This window comes from Acipenser ruthenus, chromosome 42 (genome assembly GCF_902713425.1).
Source record: "Acipenser ruthenus chromosome 42, fAciRut3.2 maternal haplotype, whole genome shotgun sequence".
Taxonomy (NCBI): Eukaryota; Metazoa; Chordata; class Actinopteri; order Acipenseriformes; family Acipenseridae; genus Acipenser; species Acipenser ruthenus.
The window spans coordinates 2461364-2471854 of NC_081230.1; positions in this window are offsets into that span (position 1 = coordinate 2461364).

Below are 10491 nucleotides of genomic sequence, written 5' to 3' on the forward strand. Positions count from 1 at the left end.
TGTGTTTTAGTGTGTGTGTCCCAATGAATAAGATATTCTTGTTTGTTTTGTGCTATAATTTGGTTGACTCTGATTGTATGTGTTAGAGTGGAGCTGTCCTGAAGCTGGTTGGTGTTAGTGTGTGTTAGTGCAGTGAGCTTCAGGACCAGCTGGCTGAGGGGACTCTTCTCTGGGCTCTGCTCTTGGTATTGCAGGGCTTTATGGTGGTAAGAGTTTATGTTACTATTTTTTAGATGGAGCCAAAATTTACACACACACACACAGACTCCACTGCTGTGGAGGCGTGTCTGTTGCCTGGTTTATATTGGTCTCTACAATGAATCTCTACAATGAAGATCCAGCTGAAAATTCAGTGCCAGAGACATTATGACATCACTTTCCTTTATGACGTCACCGTTATGTCAGTGCTGAACATGAACAGCATGATGTCTGTTGCCATGGCGCTGTGCTTATTTCAAGTCCTAGTTTTGCATTGTGTAACATTAATGTGATGTTTTGTCCTTTTTAAAATCAATAGCAGTTAATTAAAGGCTGGAGGAAGCGCTTTGATAATGCGTCCCCTTGAGTCTCACAGAGCAGCGCACTCCTTGGCGTGTCTCATTGCTGATGACTCTTCTGCTGCTGTGGACGCGGCTCTGTTGCCTGGTTTAGTTCGCAGCGCAGTCTGAGGAAGATTCTAAATCTGTGCCGCTGGACAGCAGGGAGGAATACTGTCCTGGATAAAGAATAGGAGACAATAATACAGTTTAAGAGAAAGTAAATAAAAGCATGGGGTAGAAATAGCAGAGGTTACTGCCTGGAAGTTTACTCGTAAAGAATGACCTTTCTGCGACCCTGTGCTGTATTTACCAAAAACAAGTTCACACGCACTGAACCTCCAAGACTAGCGAAGAGAAAGCTATGAAACTGCGGCCATGCCTACAACATTGTGGATCTGTTTGTGACAGCGGCGCTGAACCTGAATTAACCTAAAATGCTTCTAAAAACATTATCAGTGTTATAGCATTTAGTGTTTGAACATTTCGTTCCAAAAAAATATACGGGAAATAGCAATATCAATACACAAAAACACAGATTACATATCTGCGAAAAACTCGCTGCATCGGCGCTGCTGCCTTCAGCCGAGGTATGACACAGGCCCGGTTTTTGGGATGGAACCGCATAACAGTCTCGCATTTTGATTGGTCCATGTCTGTCACATGAATATGTTGTCACACGAGTGGAAAAGCTTGCAGGCATTTTTAACATTGTGATCAGAGAGAGAGTTCCGCTTTCCACAACCTTACCATTAAAATATAATGTGGTATTACGCTGTACTGATATAACAAACTATGGGTGATTACTTTATATGAATTATCATGTTATGCACGAATGTAAGAATTGGCTTTCTGTGGTGGTGTACTTTTTTCTTATATCTATAATCGTTTTTGCGATATATTTTAATACAAAATGTATACACTATTGCAGTTTTGTTAGAGGATACATTAGTTTATCTCTAATGTAATCACAGTTTTACATATAGACTGCCCCTGTTTTCATTTACGTCGCAAATTCTGGGCCGATTTGGTTTTTAGATAACGTCCCAAATTCTGCATTTTCGAATTCAGGCCAGTTTTTGAGATATTCTGCTCAGCTGACAGCCGAGTTTCCAGTCATGCATGCACAGTTTACCATAAACTGGACCGTTAATTCATTTAAGAGTAACCCTTAGTACATGAATCAAAGTTAATGTATTTTTTACTCTCCTCAGAAAACATTTAGGAACATGGTATACCAAAAAAAAAAAAGGACATCTCATTTGCTTATGTAATGTCCATCAATATATATTGAGGCGTAGGGGTTTATCAGAACTTCTGGGTTTAAGAGACCAGTGCCCTTCAACAACTTCAAATAAATCCTATTGTATTGTATTACTTAACATTTCCCTTATCTATTCCTGTTAGTTTTACCGTAGGTCAGGGGTTTTCAACCTTTTTTTGAAACTGTACCCCTTCTATCTGGAGGTTTCAGCTCGAGTACCCCTTTACAATTTTCGCTCAACTGAACGGTACCTCAGTTACAATAAAATGGAGAATAATATGATGCCGCCCCCCACCCGTTTATTTAATAAATTTGGGTGATAAACTGCTGGTTTAGGACAGAACAACAAACAGTAGGCTTAATTCTTAAAACTTTTAACTACAAGTATTTGGATACACAGAATTTAAAAAAAGACAAGTATTGGGTTAGGAGCACACCTATTTTTTTGTAACTTTGACGGCCTTTTTTAAATTTTGACAGCCTTTTGTAAAAGTGAAGGCCTTTTGATACCCAGCATACCCTGCAATACCCAGCAATCTGATAGCACAGCAATTCAAATGAAGTTTGTAATTGGTTGTGTTCCTCAAATACACAATAAAAAGTGATATTTATAGGGTATACAGTTATACAGCGATACAGTGGTTTCGGACATCTAAGAACAGGTACTGCGAGCATCTGGATTCATACCCAGAGGTACTCTGTAGCCTCCTAGGACATTCACAGCTTGTTTGACACCCTCTTGTAGTTGCCCGTTTCTGCATATAAAGCAAAATGCTGTTTGTCAATCTCTCTTTTTTCTTATAAATCAGTGTTTGCAGGAATCATTCCAAAAACACTTGAATCAGTTAGGGACTACCAGTCTGACACTACAGGCCTTTAAATTGCAGTACCAATTTGCAAGTTGCAAAGTGGTTGCATTCCTCAAATTTGCACTGCAAAGTGATATTTTAAAGAATAGGGTATATAGTCCTTTTTTTCGCCTCTGCTCGCTTTTGGTGCAAAACTATGCTCCGATACACTCAAGCTGATACTGTGATCAAAAAACACTTGGAATGGACTTAAATTGGTGCTTCTGTTGCTTAAATACATTACAAAATGTGCACATTTCAGGTCTTATATATAACGAACATTTTTTGTATGTATTTTGCTATAGGAAATCGCGGCTGGGGGCGGGGGGGGTCCTCCTGTCGTACCCCATGAGTCCACAAATCCTGGGCCAACAAACTCGCTTGTACTCTCTTTAGATGCACAACAGTCTTAGCTAAAGAAAATGTGTTCCTTCGAGTTCGTACGACCCACGACCACCACTGGCCGAGCCTTACCCCAATGGTGTTTTTATAATGGGATTTGCCATAGGGAAGGGGGTGGTCTCTTATCGTACCCGTATCTCCACGACCCCTGGGCCAATGAACTCAGAAGGGCGCTCTTTGTGTACACAAGAGTCTTAGCTAAAGAAAGACATCGGCCACGGGTTCATACGCCACCCCACCGCCAGATGGTGGGCGTTGCTCCAAAGGGGTTTTATAATGGGATTTCCCATAGACATTTTTCAGGGTGCTGTATCTCGGGTTCCGGGGGTCCCCGAGACTTGAAAATCGGTACGGAGGTCCACCTCGGGGCCCCTGTCGATCCCTCCAAGCGACGTGTCCCCAGCTAGAAAGGACACTAGTTTAGACTTTTTTTGCCAACTTAGAGCTCAAAAGCTATTGGAAATACAACCTTGACATGCCATCATGCTGAAAATGTGTAAATTTGTTGAAAATGTAGCATTTGAAAATGGATGGCTCCCTGTGAAAGAGGGCCCCCAGACATGACCCTAGGAAGTTCAACCCGGTTTCTAGGCCCCAGGGTCATGGAGATATGACCCCGAAAAGGGTAGTTTTTGGACATTTTTGACAGGGCGTATCTCGGATTCTGTGGGGGTTAGGAACTTTGATATTTTTTTGTGGTGGGGCCCTGCAAAAGGAGTCACCGTTTTCATGGTTCAGATGCCAGGACGGCTTGGCAAAGTGAATTTTTTCGTCATGACATGAGTTTTTGGGTGAACCACCACACCGTTTTAGGGGATGGTTTGGGGTGCTCCCCTGAGTCTATATCACTTTGAATGGTGGTTCTACGCGCTCGGTTCAAGAGATATGCCTGAAATGTGTTTTTCAACCCTGCCATGGACATGAATGAGGCTCAACACCCTGAACGCCTTGAAAATATTTTTTGCACAGAATTGCTACGAAACTGGGCATATTACATTCAGGCTGGTCTAGAACCCTTCGAACGGTGGTTATAGGTGCTCTGGTTCAAGAGATATGACTGAAAATGTGTTTTTTAACACTGCCATAGACATGAATGGGGCTGAATACCCGAAAATATATTTTGCAAAGATTTGCTACGGTGGGTGTATGTGTGCAGGGGTTGCATGGTGGTGTCTGCGTGCAGGGGTTGCATGGTGGGTGTATGCGTGCAGGGGTTGCATGTTGGTGTGTGCGTGCAGGGGTTGCATGGTGGTGTGTGCATGCAGGGGTTGCATGGTGGTGTGTGCGTGCAGGGATTGCATATTGGTGTGTGCATGTAGAGGTTGCATGGTGGTGTGTGCGTGTAGGGGTTGCATGGTGGTGTGTGCGTGCAGGGGTTGCATGGTGGTGTGTGCGTGCAGGGGTTGCATGGTGGTGTGTGCGTGCAGGGGTTGCATGGTGGTGTGTGCGTGCAGGGGTTGCATGGTGGTGTGTGTGTGTGCAGGGGTTGCATGGTAGTGTCTGCGTGCAGGGGTTGCATGGTGGTGTGTGCGTGCAGGGGTTGCATGATGGTGTGTGCGTGCAGGGGTTGCATGGTGGTGTCTGCGTGCAGGGGTTGCATGGTGGTGTGTGCGTGCAGGGGTTGCATGGTGGTGTCTGCGTGCAGGGGTTGCATGGTGGTGTGTGCGTGCAGGGGTTGCATGGTGGTGTCTGCGTGCAGGGGTTGCATGGTGGTGTGTGCGTGCAGGGGTTGCATGATGGTGTGTGCGTGCAGGGGTTGCATGGTGGTGTCTGCGTGCAGGGGTTGCATGGTGGTGTATGCGTGCAGGGGTTGCATGGTGGTGTGTGCGTGCAGGGGTTGCATGGTGGTGTGTGCGTGCAGGGGTTGCATGGTGGTGTGTGCGTGCAGGGGTTGCATGGTGGTGTATACATGTAGGGGTTGCATGGTGGTGTGTGCGTGTGCAGGGGTTGCATGGTGGTGTGTGCGTGCAGGGGTCACATGGTGGGTGTATTCATGTAGGGGTTGCATGGTGGTGTGTGTGTGCAGGGGTTGCATGGTGGTGTGTGTGTGCAGGGGTTGTATGGTGGTGTGTGCGTGCCGGGGTTGCATGGTGGTGTGTGCGTGCAGGGGTCACATGGTGGTACATGCGTGTGGAGGGGAATTGGAGTTCAGGTTTTGCGCAAAAGAGGGGCGGGGAAAAGACTGGGAAGGATAGGGTAAAAGAAAAATTACTACAATCATTAATTTTCACTGTCGACTCCCAGTCTCCGTACCCTCACTTTATGATTTTATTTTGTGATTATTTAATTATTGTCAAAATAAACGGCCTTCATCTACTCACAGTTGCAGTCTCATTTTTTGTCCAAAAAGAACCTGAAACACTACAATATATTGATGGACGTTACATAAGAAAATGAGATGTCCTTTTTTCGGAATACCATGTTCCTTCCCAAAAATGTGTTTTAATATTTGTCTTTAATAAAGGAAAACGACTGCTTTAATTAATTTTCACGTATCTATTTCAGTGCAATGTAGTTTCTTCATAATAAGAAATACGTGTTTTTAACATTTACATTTTATTTCTGTTTTTTCATAAAAAAAAAAAAAAAAAGATTAAAAAATACATTCACTTTGATTCATGTACTAAGGGTTACTCTCAAATGAATTCACGATCCAGTTTATGGTAAACTGCATGGATGACTTAGAAGCTCGGCTGTCAGCTGAGTCCCCAAAACTGGGCTGAATTCAAAAATACAAAGCGGCCCAGAATTTGGGACGTTATCTGAAAAGCAAAGCGACCCAGAATTTGCGACGTAAATAAAAAAAAGGGGCAGTCTATATGTAAAACTATGATTACATTAGAGATAAACTAATATATCCTCTAACAAAACTGCAATAGCGTATATGTTTTATATTAAAATATATCGCAAAAACGATTATAGATATATGCTACTTGAAAGAAAAAAAGTACACCACCACAGAAGCGCTTCCACTCGTGTGACGACATATTCATGTGACAGACATGGACCAATCAAACCGCGAGACTGTTATGCGGTTCCATCCCAAAAACCGGGCCTGTGTCATACCTCCTTCAGCCACAGCGTCCTGATTGATAATACCGGATTATACCAACTCCGCATAGAGAAGAGGAAGGGGGGGCGGAAATCTCATTTACGATGTTAAAATTGAAAGTCATTCGTTTTTAATTAAAAGATCCCCGGTATCCCAATTCCCTGTGCGGTCCATATTAGATGAATTGCCAAACCGAGCTGAACAGTTTGTATTTTGCGATTGGTATATTCCTCGTTCTGCAGTGCCTCCCCCGTTCTGTGGAATGCAGACAAACACAGGGACGGTAGATAGGAGGCAAGCGAGTCTTCATTGAATTTTAAAATGTGTTTTAAAACTGTAGAACGCTGTCATACTGTATTATTTCGAAAGGGTCGGGTTGTTGTAGGGTAGCTGCGCATTGTTTTATGTGTGTGTTGTATTTCTGAAGCGGCGAGGCTGTGTAAGCGTGTTTCTTTTTATTCTCATCCTCCAGTTACAGTCTGCCAGCCCCAGCGCTGCCAGATTTGCCTTGTTCTGAAACCATCTAGCCGCAGGGGTGGGCAATTCCGGTGCCGGTGTCCCTCCTGGTTTGTGTTAAAACTGTACCCTAAATTACTTAATTGTGGAACAGGTCCTCGGTATCGCTGTCGAGTCCCGTGGCAGATTTATATTTTTTTCTGAATATATCAGTTAAGAGAGACAGAGTCAGTGTTGCTGCTTCAGTGGTCAGTGACATTCTGAAGAGTAAGTAACAATGCAGATCTATAGCAGTCTCTCTCGAATGGCGCCACCAACAGGCTGCCTCCTAAACTACAGAATTTTAGTTTACACCAAAAATAGGCATTTTCCAGATATCACACAGGTTTAAACACGTAAGTACTTTACTTAAATCTTGTGGGTGCTACAATTGCACTAATTAAGTGCTTATTAGCAGCTTCATTGGTCAGTTGGAACGAAGTCCAGGAGGGACCCCGGCCGTCCAGGACCAGAATTTCCCGCCCTGATCTCGCGGGTACACATTGGTTGCGTTCTGTTACCCAGAGCTCGCTGCGCCGGCTGCTCCTGGCTGCTGTGTTTCTGACGTCACACGCAGCTTCCAGAGAAGCGCGTCTCCAAACTTTGCAGCGCAGCTCAGTGAAGCGCTTGAAAACACAACACAGCATCCCCTTATAACACTGGCAATGCACACGACTTCACAGTAATCACTTTGAGGATATGCCATTTGATTTGATCTCTTTTACTTTATTATTTCTTTGATCGCCAATTGCGATGAGAACACACTCTATTTATTTATGTAGTACTTATTTTAAGGTGATACATAAACAACATTGTCTAGGGATTTTTTTAAGTTGTTATTATTATTATTTTACATCTCATTTAATTATGTATGTGTGTGGAGATTAGACAAAGGGGTGTTTATAGAGCCCTGTGAAATTATTTTTATTTATTTTTAAATAATTTTTTTGTTTTTTGTCACAAATGTCGTTTTATTACAGATACACATTAAAAAACAACTCAAATAAATGTATATCAATAATAGTACACGTCATGTTTGAACTACATGCATATTTTGTATTAAACATTATCCGATTTTTTAAAAACATTCTGACAAACAGACCTCTCAGAAAAATAATTTCTCATTAGCGGCAGTAACAGTAATGTACAGTCCCCCACTCTTTTATATCTATTTACAGTAAATACTGCCCATGACCTCTATGAAAATACAATAAGACAACATTTTAAAAAATACATGTTTACACATAAACAGTATGAATTGTATTTCAATCCCATTGTACTGAAGCAGGGCTGCAGTACACAGCAAGCTCGGGGTTTCTCAGTATTTAAACACTAAGCAAAGCAGATTCATTCAAAACCAGAACAGCATTTGCTGCAGTGCAAAGTATACACCACTTGAAATAAAACACAGAACTACCAAACTAATACAAAATACTGTACAAGCAAACAAGTCCTATTTTCTCAAAAGTAATAAACAGCTATTGCTATTGCTACGGTATGTTTCGACGCCCGTTCCAGCCGACAGTTGCACAATCTGCACGTCATTATTTTGTCACCGTCAGCTGCACACATCCCCTCATGCTCAAATTCTTTGCAGCGTTGTTTAATTGTTATGAGCGGTTCGGGCATTTTACAAACAAACATCTCTTCCATCACAATTCATTCCCAAAAGACTCGCTCCAAATTATCCTTCTGCCCAGAGCTTCCGTTTCCCTTCAGACTGTGTTATGATTAGTCGTACTGTGTTAACTACGATTGCAAGTATTTATTTCAAGTATTTATGTATAAACCTCACAATTTAAAAATGTCACTATGTTTGTTGTTTTATAATGATTTTTTGTGTTATTCCTTTTTATATTTACATGTCGTTTTATTTAGTTACATTTCATGTTATTTCGTATTTGCGAAAAACACAGGACTCTAGGTATTTAGAACAGAAAATAGGAGGCACGTTTTTACACAGTGAATTGTGGGAGTCTCGAACCAACTCCCAGTAATGTTGTTGAAGCTGACACCCTGGGATCCTTCAAGAAGCTGCTTGAGGAGATTCTGGGATCAATCAGCTACTAACAACCAAACGAGCAAGATGGGCCGAATGGGGCCTCCTCACATTTGTCAACTTTCTTATGTTCTTATGATAAGATGTTGTTCGCCTCAACTAACAGCAGTAGTTTTAGTGGTTATCTGCATTGCGATTAGCAGGTCACTCGTGATCTCTGCATCGTCTCTGTGGTTCACAGACGCAGCCAGCCTCCCGCATTAACTTTTCAAAGCTGTGCTGGTCTGCAGAATCTGCACAAATTTCTGTGGGTGGAGTTGAGCGATGTCACGCAGCAGCCCTCGCAGAACGCGCATCTCTGATTCTGTGCAGATCTGCTGAAATCTGCGCTATAACACGACCAGGGACGTTGATCAGTGTAAACCTGGAGGTGTTATCGATGGTAAATCTAGTGTATTGACGGCCTCGTTGATCAGTGTAAACCTGGAGGTATTATCGATGGTAAATCTAGTGTATTGACTGCCTCGTTGATCAGTGTAAACCTGGAGGTATTATCGATGGTAAATCTAGTGTATTGACGGCCTCGTTGATCAGTGTAAACCTGGAGGTATTATCGGTGGTGAATCTAGTGTATTGACGGCCTCGTTGATCAGTGTAAACCTGGAGGTATTATCGATGGTGAATCTAGTGTATTGACTGCCTCGTTGATCAGTGTAAACCTGGAGGTATTATCGATGGTAAATCTAGTGTATTGACGGCCTCGTTGATCAGTGTAAACCTGGAGGTATTATCGATGGTAAATCTAGTGTATTGACGGCCTCGTTGATCAGTGTAAACCTGGAGGTATTATCGATGGTAAATCTAGTGTATTGACGGCCTCGTTGATCAGTGTAAACCTGGAGGTATTATCGATGGTAAATCTAGTGTATTGACGGCCTCGTTGATCAGTGTAAACCTGGAGGTATTATCGATGGTAAATCTAGTGTATTGACGGCCTCGTTGATCAGTGTAAACCTGGAGGTATTATCGATGGTGAATCTAGTGTATTGACGGCCTCGTTGATCAGTGTAAACCTGGAGGTATTATCGATGGTGAATCTAGTGTATTGACGGCCTCGTTGATCAGTGTAAACCTGGAGGTATTATCGATGGTGAATCTAGTGTATTGACGGCCTCGTTGATCAGTGTAAACCTGGAGGTATTATCGATGGTGAATCTAGTGTATTGACGGCCTCGTTGATCAGTGTAAACCTGGAGGTATTATCGATGGTGAATCTAGTGTATTGACGGCCTCGTTGATCAGTGTAAACCTGGAGGTATTATCGGTGGTGAATCTAGTGTATTGACGGCCTCGTTGATCAGTGTAAACCTGGAGGTATTATCGATGGTGAATCTAGTGTATTGACTGCCTCGTTGATCAGTGTAAACCTGGAGGTATTATCGATGGTAAATCTAGTGTATTGACGGCCTCGTTGATCAGTGTAAACCTGGAGGTATTATCGATGGTAAATCTAGTGTATTGACGGCCTCGTTGATCAGTGTAAACCTGGAGGTATTATCGATGGTAAATCTAGTGTATTGACGGCCTCGTTGATCAGTGTAAACCTGGAGGTATTATCGATGGTAAATCTAGTGTATTGACGGCCTCGTTGATCAGTGTAAACCTGGAGGTATTATCGATGGTAAATCTAGTGTATTGACGGCCTCGTTGATCAGTGTAAACCTGGAGGTATTATCGATGGTAAATCTAGTGTATTGACGGCCTCGTTGATCAGTGTAAACCTGGAGGTATTATCGATGGTGAATCTAGTGTATTGACGGCCTCGTTGATCAGTGTAAACCTGGAGGTATTATCGATGGTGAATCTAGTGTATTGACGGCCTCGTTGATCAGTGT